This window comes from Danio rerio, chromosome 16, assembly GCF_049306965.1.
Source record: "Danio rerio strain Tuebingen ecotype United States chromosome 16, GRCz12tu, whole genome shotgun sequence".
NCBI lineage: Eukaryota > Metazoa > Chordata > Actinopteri > Cypriniformes > Danionidae > Danio > Danio rerio.
Window position 1 is genome coordinate 37291695 of NC_133191.1, and position 25348 is coordinate 37317042.

The 25348-nt window shown below is 35.9% G+C and overlaps 1 long non-coding RNA gene across 1 annotated transcript in view; it reads right to left on the minus strand.

The window, feature by feature from the left end:
* Positions 1 to 13490, minus strand: part of LOC141378236 (uncharacterized) — a 65055-nt gene extending 51565 nt beyond the window's left edge. The window contains exons 1-3 of the long non-coding RNA XR_012392242.1: positions 12882 to 13490; positions 8671 to 8830; positions 35 to 172 (exon numbers count right to left, since the gene is read on the minus strand). This is a non-coding gene — a long non-coding RNA (uncharacterized lncRNA). The remainder of the gene's footprint in view (positions 1 to 34; positions 173 to 8670; positions 8831 to 12881) is intronic.
* Between the last annotated feature and the right edge of the window lie 11858 nt (positions 13491 to 25348).

The following is a 25348-nucleotide window of genomic DNA, read 5'->3' on the forward strand; positions in this document are numbered from 1 at the left end:
CCATGCCAATAACATCCATGTGTGTGAGTCATACCTGTCTGTCTTGTTTCTCCATGGAACAATGACGCTCCTTGTCTTCATCCCTGAATCACTGCGGGCAGGTCAACCGGACAGCCATCACAAAAAGTGGCATATTCCCATTCATATAATATTGTTCACTGCATTTATTTACCTGACAGGGTGACATTTGGACAGAACACAAATTAGAGTGATAGTTTAGCATTTACTCCCCATCAAGTGGTTTCAAACCTTTATGAGTTTATTGATGTTGAACAAAAAGAAGATATTTTAAAGGATGTTGGAAACCGGTAGCAACATTCTTCAACATTTCTTCTTTTTTTGTAAGAGTAGCAAATTAAGTATAGTTGCTTATTAGCATGCTATTATTATATTATTAGCTGTTATTAGTACTTATAAAGTACATCTACATTATCATAATCTGTTTATATGCCAAATCAATACCTAAATTTGACTACTACCTATTTATTAATAAGCATGGTGAAAAGTTTGTTAATCGTGAGAATTAAACCTAATAATGTCACAATGAAAGATTAAGGAGATATTGTTTTAGTTTTATAAAGTAGTTTAATAATTATTTAAAAATTCTGTATAGTTTATATATAGAGTTATTATTTTGTAATTTATTTTATTTTATTGTCATTTTGTTGTATTTTGGCCTTTTTTTATTTATTCAGTATACCATTTACTCCCCCTCAAGTGCTTACAAACCTTTATGCATTTATTAGTGTTGAACAAAAAGAAGATACTTTGAAGAATGTTGGAAACCGTTAGCCATTGATAACATTCTTCAAAATATCTTCTTATTTTTTGTCATAGTAGCATATTAACTATAGTTGCTTATTAGCATGATCTTCATCTGTCCATATCCCTAATTAAACTCAGTACCTCAACTACTACCTATTGTTAATAAGCAGCAAAAAAAGATGTTTGAGGCAAACGTCATGGAGAATGGTTTGTTAATCGTGAGAATTAAACTTTAAAATAAGGTGTAACAATGGGAAGATTAGGGAGATATTGTTTTAGTTTTATAAAAATAGTTAAATAATTATTTAAAAATTCTGTATAGTTTATGTATACAATTATTTTTTTATTCATTTTAATTACCAAATTTTCTTGTGTAATTTTGTTGTATTTTTGCCTATTTTTATTTAGTTTACATTTACTTCCCCTCAAGTGCTTCCAAACCAGTTGTTTGAGTTTATTAATGTTGAACAAAAGGGAGATATTTTTAAGAATGCTGAAAACCAGTAGCCATTGACAACATTCTTCAAAATATCTTTTTTTTAAACGTGTTTAACTAAAGAAAGAAGCCCAAACAGGTTTGGAACAAGGAAAGGGTGAGTAAATGATGACAGAATTTACATCGCTCGTCATGGATAATATTCTTGATCTTATGCAGCCTTTTCGACAGTGATCTCATCTCAAATTTAGTCTGGTTTAGAGTTGAATTCCCATTAAAGTAATGGTTTTAATAACGGCTAACTAAAAAGATGACACTGTCTACCTTAATGAGCCATTTAAATAAATAAAATTCTGTCTGAAATAGGAGATTCTGACAAAATCAATCTCCATTAATGAGGAATTAAAATTACAACCTGCCGAAAACATCTAAACAGTGTTTGCGACTTACAATGTAGTACCTAATTCATTTTAAATATTCAGACACATTTGACACCAAATCATCAAATCCATTTTCCCTCAAGTGCAAGTCAGCCCTATTAAAGGGACAGTTCACCCAAAAATAAAATATATACTTAGGGTTAGGCGATGATGCAAAAAAAATCACGATGTCATGTTTCATATCATTCCATAGAGATAATTATTGAATATTTTAACCACTTTATTTTAATTTACCAACATTGCTAAGGCATTACTAACATTATTACGGTTTTAATAGTCAAAAACAAAAATAATCAAACAAAATATCTGATCTCTTTATAATAAAATAAACGTGTTAAAGAGACTCTTAAACTTTAATTTAAGATTAATAAAATGTTACATTGTGTGTGCAGTGGTAAAGGTATATCAACATCTGTAAGAGGTCAGTAATAATGATACAGTAAACCTCAAACTCTGTAAACAAAACTAATTATGATAATCAAATCTGAGCTAGTAACCATGATTATTCAAATGCATATTGCAACATTACAAATTGTGAAGTTAAATGACTACATTACCCCTATGCTAAAAATCTTTCAGGTGAGGAGTTAGTGGCTGGGATGCACAAGAAAAAAAAAACACTTGGCGAAATCGTTTTTATTTACAATCTCCTCACTGCTGCTACACGGCACTCGTTTTCACGTGTGTTATTTCTCACTTAAAGTGACCATAGATATATACACTAGATATCGCATAGGGACCCTGAGCATGCGTCAATAGCGCCGCCATATTTGTACAGTGCTCCCAGGATAAGTGTCATTCAACCGCACTAGTTTAGACTGTTTCTACGAAGATGGACTTAAGCGCTGTCTACGGGTGTAGTAATGAGCAAACAAAGAAAACAAAGCTCAAAGGCAGAACATTTCTCAGGTAAGATTTAGTTTTTTTTAATGTTTTTGTATGTTATGAACTTTTGTGCTAAACAGGTAACCGTATTGATGATAATACAGTCACTTACTGCATTCATCAGGGCAAAGTAGCACCAACTCACACTAAAACACTTGGCTTATGCTAGTTTTGTTGAATAAAATCAGCAAACAATGCAAAAGGAATATGACAACGAGATGCTGTGGTGTCACAAACTTGTATTATTGTCGGCCAAGTAAAGGAGTCGCTCATAACGGAGATTCAATCACAAACAAATCGCTCCCTCAGTCATGAGAAATTAAAGCAGGTTGGGGGGGGGGTGGGTTTCAGGACACGGATTAGATCATATTTAACAAGGAGGGTGGATGGTACATTTTCATATGTAACGGAGGCCAGCTAGTAAGTGCTGTGAAGGTAAACCTCGCTCCTCTGACCTTAAGGTGCTCTAGTGACAAATGCTAGAGGCCATGGTCTTTAGCCTCCTTGGTGGAGCAACAGACTCCCATACCTAATTGGGTTGCCAGTTCGGTTCCACCTCGGAGCGGGTTGAGTGACGAAGGACCGGTGGTGTTACTCACAAACACAACCTTTTTGTCAGGAATGCCTGTGCGATCGCTGATCACTTATTCATCAATGTAGAAAAGTAATGTAAAATTATAAGTTTTGTAATTAATAAAAAAAAAATTTGCATACTGACCTCCGGGAAAACTCCCGATCATAGATATATGTGTATGTGTGTATATCTCTGGCTCTGGATGGCCACAGTCCTCCACTGCAGCTTGGTACCGCATTTATTTCAAAGAAGCGCTACCCTGTACTAAAATGGCGGGTCTATTGATGCATTCCTTCTTGTAGACAACAACAGGGTAGGCGACATCTAATGTATATATCTATGTAAAGTGACAAGGGCGAGCGCGTGCTTTGTGTTTGTCTGAGGTAAAGTCTGCCATTATTACTGAAATGTGTATATTCCATGTCAAGCAGATTGGTTCTAGTGCTCAAGGCATTCTGAAAAGTTCAAATGTCCTTCAACTAGGGTACCTGGAAAATTCGCGTGCGTTACGTGCGCGCCGCTTGCACACCATGTGCACGTTGCTCCCGTACGCGCGTCGTGCACGTCGCTCTCGTAAGCGCGTCGTGCACGGCGCGCGCGCGCGCCTCCATTGGAAATGGCAAATTGACACCCTAAGCTTATTGGCATTGCGTCAAAAACGTACGTTTAGAAGCCACGTTTTAATAGCGCTTCATACTGAACATTTTATTACTTTATTATTGATATTGACAATGGTGTTCAATCAATAAATAGCCTACCGATATCGATTTTATTGCTCAGCCCTATATTTTTTTCACTAATTACTTTCCCTCATGTGACTTTCTTGTTTCTGCTGGACACAAAAAAAGTTATTTTGAAAAATGGTGTAACCATTAACCTCCTAATGATCTAATGAAAAAGCTGAAGACAACAAACTTAACTTAATAAGTTATTCAAAATAATGACACAGACTATAAAAGAGAAGTTGAGCTTTTTGTCAAATGCAATATCTTCCAGACATCGCAATATAACAGATGAAAGCATACAAAAGTGTGGACGCATAGTCTACATTCTATTATTTATTTATTTTTGTAATGGGGATAAGAGGTCCTCAGTAATAACCGTCTATTTTGTCGCAAGTGTTGGATTTCTTTATTGTTCTGTCGATGAATTTACCATCAACAAACATTCACCGCTGCTGCGCATCTCCATGTTAACATTAAGGTTGTTTATTTTGCCAAAACGCCAGTAAAGCATGTTGGATTATTAAAAATAAAACTCAAACATAATTTAGAGTAAATGACGACTTGTGTTTTCTTTTTAGGTGAACTACCACTCTAAGTATAAATAGAGGACCTTAACACTAAGTCTTTCTGTCAAACCCAACACCAATGTTATTAACCGAGCATCACTGAAAAAAGTATGCAGAAAAATGTTATAGAAATGGCACAGTGAAACCATAAATTCAAGACAGGAATGCAGGACGTGTGTACTGAAGCCTCCGGGGGGAAAGACAAAGTTATCAGATGTTTGGTGATTTGAATGAGGGCAGGGGAAAGAATGGATAAATGAAAAGGGTGAGCCTCTTTTCACAAGAAGAAACCAAATAAGTCCTAGTTTTTGAAGGAATGCTGTAACTTGAAGATGCACAGTACACAAAATAGGTCACTTATTATAAAGTGTTGATCTTTTTATTTTTGGTCTGCATTAAACTTACAAACTATCTCATAATAGTCTATTAATATTACTATTTCAGATGTTACGTTAGTTTGTTCAGATTTTATGTTTGATATGTTTTTTGGACTAATAATGATAGTTTTAATTATTTGTAATATTATAGTGTTTCCCAGAGATGGGTTGCGGCTGGAAGGGCATCCGCTGCGTAAAAACTTGCTGGATAAGTTGGTGGTTCATTCCGCTGTGGCGACCCCGGATTAATAAAGGGACTAAGCTGACAAGAAAATGAATAAATGAATGAATATTATAGTAGCATATAAAAGGGGCGACACGGTGGCTCAGTGGTTAGCACTGTCACCTCACAGCAAGAAGGTCGCTGGTTCGAGCCCCGGCTGGGCTAGTTGCCATTTCTGTGTGGAGTTTGCATGTTCTCCCCTTAATAGTGTGGGTTTCCTCCTGGTGCTCCGGATTCCCCAACAGTCCAAAGACATGCGCTATAGGTGAATTGAATAAACTAAACTGGCTGTAGTGTATGCTTGTGAATAGGTGTGTATGGGTGTTTCCCAGCACTGGGTTGCAGCCGGAAAGGCATCCACTTTGTAAAACATATGCTGGATAAGTTGGCGGTTCATTCCTGATGAACAAAGAGACTAAGCTGAAGAAAAATGAATGAATGAATGAATGAGTAGCATATTAATTATAGTTGCTTATTAGCATGATATTATAGCTGCTTAGCGGTACTTCTAAAATACATCTTATACATGATCATAATTTGTCTATATCCCTAATCAAATTTAATACCTAAAGTCCACAACTACCTAATTATTAATTAATTATTAAAAAAGGAGTTTCAGGCAAAAGTCATGAGAAATAAACTTTAAAATAAAGTTTGACAATTTGAGAGATATTGTTTTAGGTTTTACTGAGTTTTATAACTATTTAAAAATATTTATAGTTTGTATATAAATGATTTTTTAGAAAATTATTTTAAAAAGGAACTTTTCTTATGTCATTTTGTTGTTTTTGGGTCCTTTTTCATAATGTTTTTATAAATTCAGATTTTAATTTTGGTTATTTAATTTTTGTACATATTTTAGTACATCAAGTTAAACTAAATGAAATATAAAAAATATGTATATTTTATAATAAGGTTTCATTTAAGGTTTTTAAACTATAAGAATAGAAAACTTCAGGATGAAAACCAATTTGTCCTTCGAAATTGTTGCCTTTTATTAGCTTTTTATTCATATTTTAGTTTTTCTTCTTCTTAATCCTGTCCTTTACCTAAACCTAACCACAACTCCTTTTCTAACTTTTAATATGGTAAATTAATAGACAAATGTATTCAGACAAAAGTCATAATTAACGATAAATGTGATCAATTTTAACAAAGATAAATAAAAGTTTGATGAATAAAATTTCTAATGGTTGGTTAGCATTAGTTATTGTATTGATGCAGCTATTCGTCTATTCATTTTCCTTCGGCTTAATCCTTTTATTCACCAGGGGTTGCCACAGTGGAATGAACCGTCAACTATTCCATACGTTTTACACAGCGGATGCCCTTCCTGCTTTAATTTAAGGTTATTTAAACTAAGATCAAAAAAACTTCAGTATGAAAACCAATTTGTTCTTTGAAAATGTAGCTTTTTATCCATATTTTAATTTTTTTCTAGCAATGCAGTGGCGCAGTAGGTAGTGCTGTCGCCTCACACCAAGAAGGTCGCTGGTTCGAACCTCGGTTCAGATGGCGTGTCTGTGTGGAGTTTGCATGTTCTCCCTGTGTTTGCGTGGGTTTCCTCCGGGTGCTTCGGTTTCCTCCACAGTCCAAAGACATGTGGTACAGGTGAATTGGGTAGGCTAAATTGTCTGTAGTGTATGAGTGTGTGCGTGGATGTTTCCCAGAGATGGGTTGCCTTTCATTCTGCTGTGGCGACCCTCGGATTAATAAAGGGACTAAGCCGACAAGAAAATGAATGAATGATTATGTTCCCCAATGTATTAATCCCCTAGAGCTAACATGAACTTAAAATTAACTTTTATATTTTTATTAACAATTTTTAACAAATATTAATAAACAGTTTGATAAATATTATTTTATTATTAGTTAGTATTAGTTAATGTACTAAAGCAGCAACTTGGACTTAATATAAACAGTAAAAAGCATTTAAAAAGTACATCTGAAAAACAAAACGGCTTGCAATCAAATCCAGGACAGACATTTCTAGACTACTTTAGGTCAGCGCCGTCACATTCAATCTCACTATGACCTCAGATATTAAGTAGTTGTGGATAGTTTTGACGGAGGTCTGGAGATCGGCATGTGCGTTCAGTAATGTGTGGTCTGAGAGTTAAGAGCAAAGCGTTTAGGGAGGAAGGCTATTGATCAGGGCCGGATTAACCAATGGGCCTTATGGGCACAGGCCCAGGGGCCCGTGCGCACTAGGGGCCCCTGCGAGGGGGGAGAAAAAAAGACAATTTCGGAGTGTCTTTTTAGGCTAATTGCAAAAAGCGCATCTAGTTGGACTAAGCTATTCAGGGTTTACGCCCATCGATGCCTGATTGATAGAGACAACATGAGTAAAGAGCAGTAAATTAATACAGCTGCAGTGGCGCACCTTGTAAGGCACACGGCATCATCTTTTGACGCGATTAATCATAACATCGGTTCGAATCCACCATCAGTTGAACTCGTGCTACTTTTTTTTTCTCCCCATTACATATCAGATTGGAAATATATTTATTTTTAACAGGAAAGAAACATTTTTTAAAAATAATGCAAATGTGATATAAAGTCACAAATGTCTCGTGGGTATTTAATAATGTTTAGCCTTATTATAGGCGCCTGCCGCGCCTCCCTCTCTTCAAAAACTCTATTGCTCAGACAACTGTATTTCCTCTGAGCAAAAAAATCGCGATCACATATTAATATTATTATTATATTTAAATTGCCTTTCTTTCTTCAACTAAACAGAATGCTGTAATTGGTCAAGTGCGGAAACGTCAGTTTTGTAATAACCCGCACTACACTGAGCGGACTTTAGTGTAACGTTATATCTGTCATAGATCAAAAATGAGTGGACAAGTGGATTTAGCAAACGCGAGAGAAAGAGGAGAGGAGGCATCTTTATTGAGGCATTTTCCATACACACCTTCTTTAAACAGACCCGTGATCAGGAGAATGAGGGTACAGAAGAAGACGTTAACTTTAAATGATGAGTAGCTAGCATTAACCAGGCGGAGGAGGCTAACGGCAGCGCAGCGCGGACTGGATTCATCGTGTGAGAGACAGACAGAAAGGGAGAGAGAGAGGGAGAGAGAGAGAAAGGCCCAGAAGAGGAGAGAGAGGGGAGAGAAGAGGTATAGTGTCTGTGATTTTGGATACTTTTAGGTTTATAATCAAGTCTTCATCACGAGAAGAGTAGAGAAAATACAGGTAGAGGAGGAGAGAGACAGTAAATTAGTGTTTGTAATATGAAAGACTCAGATTCATAGAACTCAGATTCATAGAACTGGATTGGAGAAGCATTGTGCGTTATATGCCATGGCAATAATATGCTTTATAAGTTTGTAAAAGCAATACACTAAAATACCCTTAAAAAAAAAAAAAAATAATAATAATAATAATATATATATATATATATATATATATATATATATTTTTTTTTTATTTAATGCTTTGAAAAATAATTTAAATCTTTGCAGACTATAAATACATATGTACTATATATCATTTATTTAAATATGTGGGCAACAAATTATAGATTCATTTTATTTAAAAATTATTATATTATTCTTATTTTTTAAATTCAACTATAGGGGAATGCGGCCAGGTAGGGGGCCTTACAAGATAATGTGCCCAGGGGCCCCTGAGTTCTTAATCCGGGCCTGCTATTGATAGGCTATTTACTCACTCCGATGGCTTTGGTCTGGCATGAGCTGCTGACTCGGGTCATAAAGCACAGGCAGTGAATCTTCGACAGAACTGCTGGTCATCTCTGCAAACTCTCACAGTCAGCACAGCTCCAGACGTCTATCTGCTGAGACACTACTGTCAAATCACTGAAACAATGCCTGGAAGAAAGAAAGACACTGACTTTACTTTAGTGGGTCAGGTTTTAACATGCACAATTTTTCTATTATATTATTTTCAATTTTTTCTATTATTTAGTTTATCTAAGAACCATGTAAATGTAAGGGAGAGCGGGCCACAACACCCACACATTATTATTACTTTTTTGACTCTCTGAGTTTTTGTGACCACATGGGGTTTAGGGAAACAGGGGTTATAGATGTTGGTTGTAGGATTATAGTCTGAGTAATAATCACAGTTTCACAATTATTATGCATTCATTAATTTCAAAACACAACTAGTTTAGAAAAATAATGTGATAACCCGTTATATTTTAAAGTGTTATTTAGTGCTGCTCAGTAACCAATTAATACAGCACTAAATAATAATAAAAAAACAAACAATAGTCAATTTAAATTAAATTTAAAATAGTCCATTTACTTAAAAATAAATGAAAATTTTTTTGGCTTTTAAAAATAAGTAATAATTTTACACTGAAAGTAAATGACAGAATAAGAAATAAGAATAAATAAAATACTATATTTGTTTAATGTAAATCTAAGCTACATATTAGCTATTTTGTGTGTGTCGCTGCCATTAAGCGCGTGCAAGCCACGCCCCTCCATTGGAAATAATGAACTTGCGTGCCAAAAACACTGGATATGTAAATGGTCATTAGTTACTAGCCTCAGCCATAGGTAGCATCAGCCTTTAATCCAGTGTGCGTGCGCGGTGTATAAGCTTGGAACCTAAAACAAGCGCACAGTTGGCATAACTTTGTTTAGTTGCTGCAGTTTTGTTCTGTGGAGTTTGCATATTCTCCCCGTGTTCGCGTGGGTTTCCTCCGGGTACTCCAGTTTCCCCCGAAAGTTCAAAGACATGCGCTAACTGGGTAGGCTAAATTGTCCATGGTGTGTGTGTGTGTGTATGAGTGTGTATGAATGTTTCCCAGTGATGGGTTGCAGCTGGAAGAGCATCCGTTGCATAAAACATATGCTGGATAAGTTGTTGGTTCACTCTGCTGTGGCGACCCCAGATTAATAAAGAAACTAAGCTGAAAAGAAAACGAATGAATCAATGAGTTTTGTTCTGTGCAGAAATGCAGCGTTGAGAATCCTTTACAATTAATTAACCGTGACGAATTAAAGTGCATTTAACAGTGAAATCGGTTAACCGTTGGATCCTTAATGGGGTTCAGTACAGTGTATATTTTACATAAAATATAAATAATGTTACATTTTTATTATTACAGTTTTACTACTAATATTACTATATTAGTTTCACTATCTGCAGGTACCTAAAAATTGTAAGTGAAATGTGACAAGGTTTGGCACATTGCAGCACGATCCTATGGCAGCTTAAAGTTGAATAAATCTAAATCTTATCTAATAAAAATAAATCCACAAAAAAAAAAGCAACTAAACATGAAACTTTTACTCCAGCCACATTTATATTTGCTATGCTTTTGCAAATACACCTTATTTTAAATATATATGTAAGTTTTCTCTATATTGGGTTGATATGGCAACTTGTAAATACCATTAGTTTTGTTTTGAATGCGTTAGTTTGCTCAACCCTGCATAGTTTCTCTGTGAAGGTCAGGTCTACAGGCAGAGCTGCTTCACAATTTGAGATTACCTCAAGAACGCACCTGCTGTAGGGCCAAAACTTGACCCAAATATGTGAATCTAGGTAATTTTTGTTGACACAAGCTACATTTTAGACGTCATTGCCTTTTAAATATGTAAGACCTGAAACTCTTGCACATTGCACAGAAGCAGTTTAGTTGACAATATTATAAATACATACCCTTTAGCTATATTCCAAAACCAATATCAAAGCTAGTAATTTAAGGTCAAAAACATTAAAGCAAATATGTGAATGCAGATGCAAGCACTTTGTCAACATGCTGTCAGCATGGGCACTACTTTGACATATTCAACATCTCTTTAAAGCAAGCATTTTCCTTTAGTTAGTCATTTAGTTACACAACTCTTTTCTCTTTGAATTGTTAAAACGATTGATTTTTCTAAAGCTGTAATCAAAGCTTACACTTATAAATTTTATATTTGAAATCAGTTAAATGTTAGAGAAGCTGTCTTATGTGTTGTCTTTCTACACAACAAGCGTTCAAATTTAGCTTGGCTATGATCAAATCTTGCGTTGTGTGCGTCTCAACACTGAACTAACAACAGTCAGGCGTGACCTCAACCTTTAGTTGTACCTCTCTATACAGTATATCTAATGTCCTAAAAATGTTTTAGATGTTCTGTCTTGCATTGGTCTAGCATTAGCAAACTTAAAGTGACTAAAGTAGGGCAGTTGTTCTGGCAAATGTTTTTGCATTCAGTTCGGATGTGTGTTATTACTAGGTAGCGTCGTCGCGTTGACTTAAACTGGAGACACATAAACAGTTTCTCCCTTATGTGCTGTTGGTTAATATATACCGCACTTTTTGGAGCAAAGCTGAAAGCACACTTGCGTTATTTTGGACATGCCCTCTTGATGGCTGTTTAACAAGGTAAGCGATGTGTTGCCTTGGAGTTGCGCCATTCATTGCCTTGATCAGTTTTCACTGTTGTTCTATCACTTTGCATTGCTTATCTAACAAAAAATTATGATAAACGTAAATTTTATAACATATAGGGTATTTTACTTATAATGTTTACTTATATTAATCTGATGAATACAATGAATGATGACTGTGCATGATACTATGAATAGACATGAACAATGTTAAGAAAAACCTAAACACAGGGGCTATCACTATTTAGTGATTTTGGGGGCCCTAAGCACTTCCAGCCATGCATGGGGCCCAAAAGTCCTAATATAAACCCTTTGTTATTATTTATTTATTTGTTTCGGTTTGCTGACTCTTTCTTTTTTAACTAGAATTTTTTTTCAACACTTTTTTTTTCTTAAAAAAAAGAAAAAAAAAACTAAAAATGTGAAATAATAGTTTTATTTTTAAAGCTAAATCTTCATCTGATTTGACTGCTGAACTTCTCCATTATTGTGAGTGGGGGACAAATTTGGGTAGACATAATAATTATGATACACTTTTATTTATTAGACTTTCGACTTTAATAAATATGAGAGAAAACAATGTTTAATACAATTGAAGTCAGAATTATTAGCCCTTTTTTACATATTTCCCAAATGATGTTTAACAGAGCAAGGAAATTTTCACAGTATATCTGATAATATTTTTTCTTCTGTTTGTTTCAGCTAGAATAAAAGCAGTTAAAAAAAAAAGAAAAAATATTTTAAGGTCAAAATTATTCGCCCCTTTAAGTTATATATATATATATAAAATTGATAGTCCACAAAACTAACCATTATTATATAATGACTTGCCTAATTACCCTAAAATATGTTGTGTACAAATGTTAAGAAAATACCTCCACTGACACATTTAAATAATGAACATTATAGTCAAAGTAATTTTTTAAAAGTTGAGAATAGGGTAACATTTTTAAAATTAGTGATGGTTTTGAAGATTTTAAAGAAAAAGGTGCCAAAATATTTTCATAATTATTATGTTTTAGTTAGTGAGGTCCATTGTCACATTGTACATTCTACAAGAGCAGGGATATTTACCCATATAGATTTAAGAGTGAATCAGGTAACCTCTTTTTTGTGTACTAGCTCTGCTGCTTGTTTTGCCCACGATTTTGAAAAATATTCAAATTGAGAGTGTTTTTAGAAAGGAAATTAAAAAGTGGTTGTTTTACAATTGAAGTTGAGGATTTTGTTGTGCCGAGTTGTTGAGCTGATGATGTTTGCACTCCATTTATGATTTGCTTGTTCATTTTTTAAGAATATCGAGGAGCACATTGGAAATAAGCCTGTGGCTTTTTTGCGTATTTTATCCTCGATAGTTTTTAAAACATGTATGAATTAGTTTAACTGGACTTGTTTGTATATTTTAAAATTGTCAAATAAAATCAAACAATCAATCAAGCAGACAGAAGAAAACTGTGTGTTTAGTAAGCAGAACTGTATTGTCCATTGGTGTGAAAAAATGTTCATGTGGTGTGAAAAGGCTTTTACCTATTTGCCAAGTGTGAACACATCCTTAAACGAAGAATGAAAATTAACGTATTGCTCCCATGAGCTGAGAAGAGGGAGCCAGATCCTCCTGTTATAATCCAATAAAGTGAAATGGCCATGACCTTGCAAGCACCTGGTGTAATGTGTCCTCCAGCCTTTGAGTCTTGGCAGAGCCAGCGTACCAGTGGTGGTTTTGAACCATGTGAGCTCACCGCTGGCCAGAAGAGCAGATGTAGTCAGACTGCAGTAGGTGTTTTTAATTAAACTGTTGTGGTAGTCAGAATTGTCATAAAGTGACATCAGTATATGGGAACTGAAGGTTAACACATGCTACTGCTGGTCTAAATCATTAGACTGACCTGGTGGGCCGACAAATGAGCAGGCACCGTCTTCCTGTATGGGCTATGTGGTTTCTAAACAAGCTAGAAAGAAAGTTCTCCTCGTATCAGCCTCTCATTGCAGATCTGCGTGCTCATTTGTGGGGGGAAACATCAAAGGGAGCTTTAAAAATCTCAGCAGAAGCCTTTCACTGAGTTTGTTTAGCTCAGGAAAATATTCATTAAGGATGTCGCCCCTTGTCAATGGTCCCATATGTCAAGCTGCAAAGCCGGTGGCGCTGAGAGTGCAATGCGTTTATACAAGGAGGAAATTGCGTGTGTGTGTGTGACAGGAATGTGATGTCACAGGGAATGATGGAGTGTGCGAGGAAATGCCAGTGGGGTGGACTGTGGATATGGAATCCTCATGTGAAGGAGCTCGTGGGCCTCTAAGCTCACTGTTGCTAGGAACTCAGAATAGCTCACCAGGGAGAGATCCGATCTGTTATTCCACTTCAGTCACGACCGTTATGATTGAGGCTGCTGTTGGACGTGGTAAATGGATCACTCCTGAGGAAAAAAAAGTGATTTGGAGAGTGAGAGGGTTGGATAGACAGAGCCAGGGTGAGAGAGAAAAGGACGGAATGTCCACCCTTCGATGTTCCTTTCCCAGAGGGGAATTGGAGCTCTGCATTCCTCACATTGCAGTCCGCTGACAAACAATCCCAACTTTATCCCCAGCACGCGGGGCAGCTGAATGGCAGCAGTGTCTAGGCCGCAGGCCTCTGGACTTTTTTTGAAGGGGGGAGGGCTATGCCGGCCAGACCAGATCCTACTGCCCCACCACACTTCCCTGCTCCCAAACCAAACACAGGCCTAGCTTAGGTGCTACTGTAGGCCTGACTGGACACTGTGCAGTGCTGGCAGAGGATGGGCCGCTAGGAGCCAAGGGCAAATTCACACTTATTCTGCTTACCTAGCCAGTCTATATTATTCGTAAGAACAAAACCATGGAGTGTACACTCTTAAAAGTAGCCAGAGGTGAGAAACCAAATTAAATGATTACGATGACTCGTTAGTGATTCTCATTGATTTATTCATTTTCTATTTAGCTTAGTCCCTTTATTAGTCAAGGGTCGCCACAGCTGAATAAATCGCCAACTGATCCATCATATGTTTTACACAGTGGATGCCCTTCCAGTCACAACCCAACACGGGAAACACCCATACACTTTTACATTGACACACATACACTGTGGGCAGTTTAGTTTATTTAGTTCACCTTTAGTGCATGTCTTTGGACTGTGGGGGAAACCGCAGCATCCGGAGAAAACCCATGCGAACACAGGGATAACATGCAAAAACCGCCAACTTATCCAGCATATGTTTTATGAAGTTGATGCCCAACCAGCTCCAACCCAGTACTGGGAAACACCCATACACTCTCACATTCACACACATACTGTACACTACAGACAATTTTAGCTTACCCAATTCACCTATAGTGCATGTCTTTGCACTGTGGGGGAACCAGATTACCTGGAGGAAGCCAACACGATAACGGGGAGAACATGCAAACTCCACACAAATGTCAACTAACCCATCCGGGGCTTGAAGCAGTGACCTTCTTGCTGTGAGGCGACAGTCCTAACCACTGAGCCACCGTGTCACCCTCAGAATGAAATATTAGTTTGAAATATGGTTTAATTCAAATGTAATGGAGAACAGACCTAGCAACATCGCTCTTTATTTATTTGATTTGGATAGAAAAAACAACTGAGCAAGGGTTGCCATTTCGAACCAGTGATGTGCATTGCTTTTCTTGGTTACTACTGTCTTGCATTTTGTCGCTCCTTCTTTAATTAAACACATCTGAACCGGCTGATCAAGGTCTCAGTAGGCATACTTGAAACTTAAGGCAAACTCGAGCAGAAGGCAGTAAGAACGTGAGGCACTCAGGATGTATGAACACCAGGCAAAATGCTTGCTGCCAATAGAAAACCATTTTAAACAGATGCCTAAAACATGGCCCAAAAAACATTTCCGTGTGATCGGGGTCTTGAAATATTTAGATGCTTAGCAACTAACAACACATTCTGGACAGACATAGAAATATATATATATATATATATATATATATATATATATATATATATATATATATATATATATATATATATATATATATATATATATATATATATATATATTTCTATGTCTGTCCAGAATGTGTGAGTATGTGTATGTATATATATATATATATATATATATATATATATATATATATATATATATATATATATATTCTGGGGTTGCTACAGCAGAATGAACCGCCAACTTATCCAGCATATGTTTTACGCTGTGGATGCCCTTCCAGATGGGAAACTTCCATACACACTCAATCACAATCATACACTATGGACAATTTTAGTTGACCCAATTCACCTTTACCGCATCTTTACCCACTGCGCCACTCTGACGCCCAGAAATTTATATATATCATATATAAATACTTACATGAAAAATGAAATTGAATGTTGAGAAGACAAAATATGATTAGTTTTTGAGACAGGTGTATCAAAGCAGGGCTGGATTTGAAGTCTTGGAGAACACAGCATCAGTGTTTCACATGATGAAATTAATGACTTGTGGTTCAGTAAGTGACTCACATAGTTAAAAAAATGGCTCTAAATGATTTACAAATGTTTGTGGAAATAGCAAGTTCCTAACAGAGTCTTTCATTTGAGAATTTCACTGGTTATGCTCTATATTTGATTCAGTAAAAAGAAACCTATAAATGTAAATAAAAAGCCTTAGCTTGGAAATACATTTTTACTGGTTGTGCCCTGTATTAACGTTTCACCCAAAATACAAACTCATTATTTTGAGAATCAAACCTCAATGCCTATGCTGCATTGTCAGCTGATGAACTTTTTCATAGTTCCTAAACATATGCTGGATAAGTTGGCGGTTCATTCCTATATATATTTCATATATATCGGTTCATATATATATATTTGATCACCAGTATAATTGTCATAATGGTCACCCCTATAACAGTATAAAACCAACAGATCTAGTGCACTGATAGACATCAACAAGGACACTTGTTCACAAGACACTTTGAGGTAAATTGGTGTTAGTATAAACATATAGCCTAAAACACAGTAAAATTAGACGCATAGTTTGTATAGTTAGTTTGACCCCCAGTAGCCTCTGAAATAACTAATCAGAGGATACTGTCAGACACTAAATATCCTTCAAAACACTGAACACTTAAATATGTTTTATCGGTCAGACTTTACAATAAGGTTCATTAATTAATGTTAAGTAATGCATTTACTAACATGAACAAACAATGAACAATACATTTACTACAGTATTTATTCATGTTAACAAACATTAGTTAATGAAAATACAGTCGTTCATTGTTAGTGCATGTTAACTCATGGTGCATTAACTAATGTTAACAAGCATGGACTTAAATGTTAATAATGCATTAGTAAATGTTTAATTATGATTAATAAATGCTGTACATGTGTTGTTCATGATTAGTTCATGTTAGTAAATGCATTATCTAATGAACCTTATTGTAAAGCTTTATAATTACCGTTTTATTAATACATTTATTAATAAATTAGAAGTAATTTAAATAAATACAAAAATGACTGAAACTTGTATTACACAAACTACAGTAACATTACAGAAAAAGTTGACCCTCTGATTGTCAATGTATAATTCGCACACTGCCTAAAACTATTGGCAGAAGTACCCAACACTTTGGTATGTTTGCACCAATGGCACTGGGAAATTTTAATAAAAGCATTTGGGGGAACCTAAATTGTCCCCTAATTAGAACGAATGTACGTGTACATAGATTTGGCAATTGCATGCCATACAAAACACCAGCAGAACAATGTGATAAACTTACACATTCAGAAAGCTCATGTTTACACCATTTACCAGTCACCTTTGTCTGGGGCATTGTGTTCTTTTCCATACCTTGTTGACATGTTTATACACTGTACACTGCAAAAAATGCTTTTCTTACTTAGATTTTTTCTCTTGTTTCTAGTCCAAATATCTACAAATTCTTAAATAAAGAAGCATTTTCTAGACAAGCAAAACATATTGTCTTGTTTTAAGAAATAATATGCCAAAATGAAGTGAGTTTTTCCTTAAATTAAGCTAAATAATCTGCCAATGGGGTAAGCAAAATAATCTTGTTTTTAGATTTGTGATAAGATTATTTTGGTTACCAAATTGGCAGATTATTTAGCTTAATTTAAGGAAAAACTCACTTCATTTTGGCATATTATTTCTTAAAACAAGACAATATGTTTTGCTTGTCTATAAAATGCTTCTTGATTTAAGAACTTTTAGATATTTGGACCTGAAACAAGACAAAAAAATCTAATTAAGAAAAGCATTTTTTGCAGTGTAATAGGTGATTTAATCCTCCTTTTTGCCCTTTCAATTGCATAGCAAACTAGTCATCAGGAAAGCCCTTGTTTGTACCAACTTTCCTGCTGAATGCTTTCACAGTGTTTTTATATAATGCCCCTAATTAGTGGAAAAATACACAAGTGAATCGCTAGTGGGACCAAACATTATGAAAATGACTTTCATTTTTAATAGAACCAGCCAATAACCCTAAATATAGCAGGACAAATATGTCTGTTTTAAATTCAGGAATCCAGGAAACATTTTTTCGGTATTTACTGATTTGCATGAATACACATTTTGTGTGAATGAGCCCCTGTTGTATCTGGCTTCGTGCTATTCAACCAAGCAGGCTACATAACCAGTCTTGGGTCACTTGGCAGGACCCTTCTCAAAATTCAGAAACAACAAAATAATTTGCTGTCCAACCCAACATCATGTGAGACAGAGCTGAAAAAATGAGACACATCCATCCCAGACGTCTAGGATAGACACCTTCTGAATGAGCCTTCTGTCATGACAGATGCTAAAAGCTGATTTGAGAACAGTTTTGGTGTTGCTGTCCTTCTCACTGAGACCACTACTGTGTAAATGGTTGGATAAAAGAAATTGAAAGCACCAAGTTTGGCAAAACAAAGCGCTGCCTGATCCCCACAGACATAGTGTACTCTAATGCCGATGACGCTTTGAGGAAACAGTGAGCCGTCTGAGACTGTCCATATTTACAGTATGAAAAACTCACTCTTTCCACCCCCTTGCTTCTCAAGGCCAGATGAAAGCTGCGGGTTGTTCTGCCCATGGCCAGATGTTCTCAGGTGGGGCGATTGGCTGAAGAGATGCTCCGTTGGTTGTCGTCTCGCCCCACACGTGGTTCTCATGTGAAGTCTGCAGGAGGAATTAGCCTAGGATGTTATCGCAAGCTGGAGATTGAGCCAAGTGCGGTGGCCTGTGGTGTGCTGAGGGGGATGCAAGGCTGTCTGTTGGGCTATGATCTCAGACATCCTCTGTTCCCAGCACGGGGAGCGGAGATCATGGGCAAGGTCACAGAGCATCCCACTGTCTGTGCAACAGTGTCCCATTGTCTCAAGTTTCTTTCGCTGTCTTCAAGTGGAAGACTTTATAAAACTTCTGGAGGGGAATGTTTTTACCCTCCCTGAGAAACAAAATAAACACGACCTCGGGAACGCACTCAGAAGCTCGCCTTCTATAAATAACAGAGCTGTAAGACCACATTAAATTGTTTCAAAGCACACATAATTCAACAACATCCGCCCATTTCACAGTAAAACCATTTTACGGGAACGCTGGAACTCGGAGGCTTACGTGCTAAGCTTTGAGTAAAAATAAATGTCATTTAAGAGGAATCAGAAATAGAAAATTGTTCATTGTTTTACTCGTGGGCACATTTTCTTTTATTTGCATTGTGCTTGTTTGTATTTCATTTTATGCTTTGTTTTGAAAATGGGATGGTTCCTATTGCTCATTTTGTCTGTAGTTCTGTGGCTGACTAACTGGCTGTGCAGATTAGCTTTTCATTGTTTTTCTTTTGCATATGCACTAATGGTAAACAGTATATTTAATTTCTCTAATAAAAGAAAAAGTAGACTGATGAGCTAAAATAATATCTTCTAACAACCCAGCAGACACACAGCGTCATAAGACATTAATGTTAGGTTAGATTTAGGTCACCAGCATTTAGGGACAATGATTTTTTAATGTCCAATACCAACGTGAAATTACGTTGGTATTTGATTGATTTTAGGTTGTGTTGGAAAGTGACCAAAATCCAACGTTAAGCCAACATCTTAAACCAACGTCCATTTGACATCAAATACTGACATTTATTCTTCAGGTATGGCAACCAAGATCCAACGTCTGATAGACATAATATTGGTGACGTCCACACAATGTCAAGCTGTAACATTATTAGACGTTGATACTTTCTTTTGTTTTTAGGTTGCATTGTAGAGTAACCAAAATGCAATGTCTGTCGGACTTTGGACATTGACGTCAACCTGATTTTCATTTCCAAACAAAATGCAACATACCACGACATTGGGATACAACCAGGGCCGGCGCGTCCATAGAGGTGACCTAGGCGACCGCCTAGGGCGGCAGAATGCAGAGGGCGGCAGAATACAGAGGGCGGCGTCCTTGACACTACCCTCACTTCTCGCACTCTAAGTTATATCCGTGTCTGGGGCACCGTCTGAGACACTACCCTTATCACCCGCACCCTCAGTTATATCCACGTCTTGAACGGCAGAATAGAGAGGCCGGCGTACGCAACACTACCCTCACCACCCACGCCCTCAGTTATATCCGTGTCTAGGGCGGCAGAATAGAGAGCGTGGTGTCCGCGACACCAACACCCCCCCCCCCCCCCCTTCCGTTTAGGGTTGATGGTGGCGTGATCGCCCTTCGCCTAGAGCGGCAGTACAGCTTGCTCCGGCCCTGGGTACAAAGTCAATCTGACATCATGTCGTTGTTCTGTGCCTGCTGGGAAGGCCACATATCAAGATGGCTTACAAACATCTATTCTTCTAATTAATACCTTGGATGCAGGAGAAATGGGTAGGAATGGAGATCTGAACACTTTCGATAAGACTGGGTTAAGGTGGCTATGTCAGGATATCTCTGACAGAGCAAGGATTGCAGGACTTCTACCAGTTAGCAATAGTTCAAGGGGGGTCCAGGTGTTAAGGCTTGGACAAACTTAGCAGACAGTTGGCTGCTGGTCTGCAACAGGCCTTCAGTCATCACTGGTCTGCCTAGTTGATTTGGTGTGTTGTTCCACATGTCATCTCTCGTTGGTCAGATTAAGTTGGCCAGATTGTGCATATAGAATCGCCATTTGTTGTTATTTAAAGCCAGCACTCTGCTTGGTTATTCAGCAAGGAATCAGAATGCGAGAACTCAAATGGAAGTGACGTAACCAAGTAAACAATTCAAGTCAAGAAGGTGCACAAAAAAGCCGGCTGTAATTTCACTTCTAGTTCTACACAAGTTTTCAAACTATATGGATTAGCAGATTATCAGAAATGTATGTACTGTGTGCATTTCATCTTCGATTTCCCGGTGTCCCGGTCCTTAGGTACCCATTGAACTTTGATTATTTAAGAAAGGTTTCCTGGTTCTATTTTCATTGCTTTCATATGAACAGCAGCTGTATACACATTTACTTGGGAATGTGAAGTGAAGAGAGTGTGACATTTTGGGCAAAGTTCTGCTGGAAACCAACGACCATGAACCAAGAATGTCCCTTCATGACAATGCCGTTCCTTAGTAGATGTGGTCTCTTTTCAGAAGGATAGTGATTCTTGCCACACTGCCCACATTGTTCAGACAAGGTTTGAAGAATAAAGAGTTTAAGGTGTTGCTTTGGCCTCGACATTCCCCAGACCTGAATCCAGTTGAGCATGTCAAGGAGGTGTTCAACCAACAAGTTCAGTCCATAACAGCTTAACCTCACAACCTACAGGACTTAAAGGATGTGCTTCTAACATCTTGGTGCCAGATACCACAGGACACCTTCAGAGATTTTAAGTTCATGTCTTGGTGGGTCGTTTTTGTCAGATTGTGTAAAACAACATATATCATAAATATTGACTTTCAACAAATTCTGTGGCTTTCAGACCAAATTAGAAAATATCATGCATGAGAATAATGCCTTGTCCATTTCTTGATGTGATCTTGTTTTGACCTCATTTATTTGGTTATAGAAGTGTAGTGAACTGTCTGCTAATCAATGTTATGCTCATAGCTTATGTTAGAGTAAAATCCGTCTGCTTTTGGTGCATTTGTATAGGCGGGTGACTGTGAGGACATTCACAGGAAACTAATTATAGTAAAACATCACTCATCAGAGGCAAAGCCCCAGTAAGTGGGGTGTGATTTGGATTTGGCTTCAGAGGAACACTGTGGAGATCCCATTTCCTTGATTCTTAGAAGTTGCTGCTGGGAAGTAGTGCTCTTAGTCCTTGATCAAGGTTGAAAAAATATACAGGCACCCTAATGGCATCAGTCTCTTTCCTGAAGTTCCACTGATTTTGATGAAAGTTTCCTTTGTGACTGTTTTGAGAAGCTGATATCAAGCACTCTAGCAAGCTGGTATATTTATTTATTTATTCCTGGGTATTTAGTCTCTATACATCAGTGTTTCGGAATTCCCATTGTTTTTATGGTGTTTATTACAGGTTTCATTTAAACGTTTTACAGTAGTTTCAACAGAGTATGTACAGTACACGCATGTATTACTGTAATGATTTTGAGTTGTTTTCTGGTCATTGTTCACTGCTGTATATTTAAAATACTGCAGAAATGTTGCAGATATGCCTATATTTTTAAATATAAATCAAAACCATTAACTATTTTTTTTTCTAAACTTGGGAAATTTAACAGATTTTTGCTTTCAGATCATAATAAGTCCCCCTGATCCATGGAAGCCTTCAAAATGGAATAAATGTTTTCGAAGTGCACTAATAGTTGTCTTTCTGAAGTTAACACTGATCTGTATTAAAAATAAGTTTTAGAGCAAATTAGTTAGCAGATTTGAGCAAGACATCTGTAATTGCTTTCATAAAAGTTCGATGCAATGTATGGTTTTTTATAGTTTGTTTACATGTATTTTGCAAGTTAACACATTTTATTTAATGTGGATCTGTAAAGCTCTGGCAAAAATGTTAACAGAAGTGGCCCAATGAGTAAAGGCTGATTCTTGTAAACTGAAATAACGAAACGAAACATAGACTCTTAAATTGTAATATGTTCAGTAGTGATGATCACATACAGTTTGGACTTATGCATTATATATTTCTGTATTTTCATTAATCATTTAAAGTAAGTAACATTAATAAACAGTATATCATGTGTATTTGTTCAAAGTTTTGGCATATTTGCAAGGCATATTTATTGCAAGGATAAAGATGCATTCAATCTCAGTCAGTCTACAGTATATCTTTTTAAGAATTCTGTCTTGAACTGACTTCTATTAACAAGAAATCCTATATGTTTTCATATAGGCCCTTCATTCAATTCAGAGTATTTGTGATGCAAATGCTACAGAAAGGCATATTGGCAAGTAGCATGTATGTTGAGATTACAAAGCATGTTGTACTGTAAAACACTGAATTTCTGTGATGAAAGTAGGCTACTGTGCAACTCAACATGAATATTTCACATTCTACACTTAAATTTAGGATTTAATGATAAACACGTAATTTATACTTAATTTCTTGATTTAATTTCACCAATAACATACATCTTTCATTATTAGTCAATGTTATTTACCCAACATTTTGACATTTTTACAAAGGATATTTCTGGATAAGTAAAATGTATAGGACATGCGTCTGCAGAGATGTATTTTTGACCACAGTGCATGCTTCACATATATCTTTCCATTTTACAGCAACAGTGTATGTAATTTAATCAGATTGCCTAGGGATTTATTTCATTCATGTTGTGAATTGATATTTTCGAACAATAATAATTATTTTATGCTTTTTAAAAATATATCTTATGTAGCAGTGTGCTTAATTTAAATTTATGACAATCATTTTTTGAGCATTTTTGGATGGTTTTGTTGCATGGATTGTTTTCCCCCGCTTTAATTGTGTTGCAGAAGTCTCTTTGCTTTTATTTATATTTTGTTTGGCTGATATTTTGTTTGGATAAACATGAGCCAAATTCCCAGGGCCACTATTGAGGAATATTTCCATCATGAGGTGTTTAATGTCAACTTTTGTGCAATCTATCTCAAATATTAGGACTGATATCACACATGTGAACCCTGTGGACCTTGTTTTTGTGGGTTTCAACGATGGAATGCAGATTTTGGGTTGTTTAATCCTAAATTTTATGAAAAATATGGACAAACCCAAGCAGTTGAATGTGTTCATATTTAACCTAACATAACCCAGCATTTTTTTAGAGTGTGCTGGTCTAAATCATATGGTTATTCAAAGAGAATGATGCTAGATATCTGCTGTAGCATGTATAGTCTAGTATATATGACAAACGACTTCTTGTTATTGTTTTGGCACCTTACTTAGGGATAGTGTTCAAGATTGTCAAACATACAGTGCTGTTTGAGACTGGATTTACAGGAATAATTTTGTAAATCATGTTTAAGTTTCTTGTTTCTTTTCAAAAGTCTTCAATCAAAATGCATTTTTAAATTTGTATTTTATTAAATTTCTAAACTGTATATGTTTTTTATTACTGTCAAAGAGCTAGTGGCCATTGAATTGCATTGTAAGTATTATTAAGGACCTCGGTTTCAACAAAAATCTTCATAATGTTCTGATGGAGTTTCATTCTTAAGCTTCATTTGAACCAAAAGCTATGACTACACTGTAAAAAAAAAAAAAAATCTGTAAAAAAGCAGACAAAATTTTTTTTTAATACTGTTCCTAGGTATGTGCAATTTTTTATTTACAGTTTTTTTTTTTGGGGACAACAGTATCACCAGCAGAAAACATATCCAAAAATGTCATTTTAAATCATAAAGAAACCTGTGTTTTTGAAACTAATGAAGACAGAAGAAGTCAGTGATTAATTTGAATTATTTAGCCTGACATGTTTACTGTTCCAAAATATTATAAATGTTTCAAAATATATTGCGTTCAAAGGGAAAAAGTTTTAGTTTTTTAGCCAAACATTCAAAAAGAATTTATTTTAGAGCAGTGATCACAATACTGTGATACTGGAAAATCGTGATATTTTTATCCAAGGTTATCATACAGTCAAAATCTTATACCGGTATGCATATGCAGCCTACAAACGAAAGGCTATTATTAGATATTATTAACCTTGCGTTAATCTTCATATGATTACGATCTTCACTAAAAACTATTTTTGTTCTTAATTTTTACAGGAATAATCTGTAAATAGATTTTTTTGTGAACAATTGTTATATTATTTTAGTTTTTGTTTAATATAGAAAGCATACAGCATATGACTATATCGTAAAACAACGATATATAAGACTTGTTTATAAGACTTGTTGTAAGTTAAAAGTTTGCTGCATGTAACAAAAAACTAAACAAAACAAAATGATTAATGTTAAGCCAAATACAGAGTAGAAATTAGGTAAGTACAAATAAATAACTATTCCATCATGAGATACATAAAGTCCATATAAACAGAAAAGCTGTACATTGGAAGGTAGAAACAAAAGATGTGACAATATCAAAAGCTATAATCCAGGACTTAACAGTTTTTGACTGAGCTCCATGTGTGCACGCTGTTGAAAGTTCCATACAAATAATGTCCAGCAACGATAGGCCCCATTGACGTCTACTCATTATACGAGGAGGGATCCAGCGGCAGACCAACATTTTCTAAGCAGCTGTAAAGGCAGCTGTAAGTTCTTTTGTTGCATTAAGAAATATCCAACATGTCAGGTTTTTCTGACGTGTCAGAAAAATCGTTTATGGAATAATACAGTATGTTAATATTAATGTAAAATTACGTGTTACTCTCTGAAATTACAGAACATTTCCTTTAAAAAAAAACTGATAAATAACGTAATACCAAAATAGAAGCAATAACTGTAAATTCAATGTTAGTACTCTTGGTCCCACTTTATATTAAGTGGCCTTAACTAATATGTACTTACACAGGAATTAATAGTTTAATACAATGTTCTTATTGTGTAAATACATGTATTTACTGTGTACTTATGCTTAATTAAATACATGTATG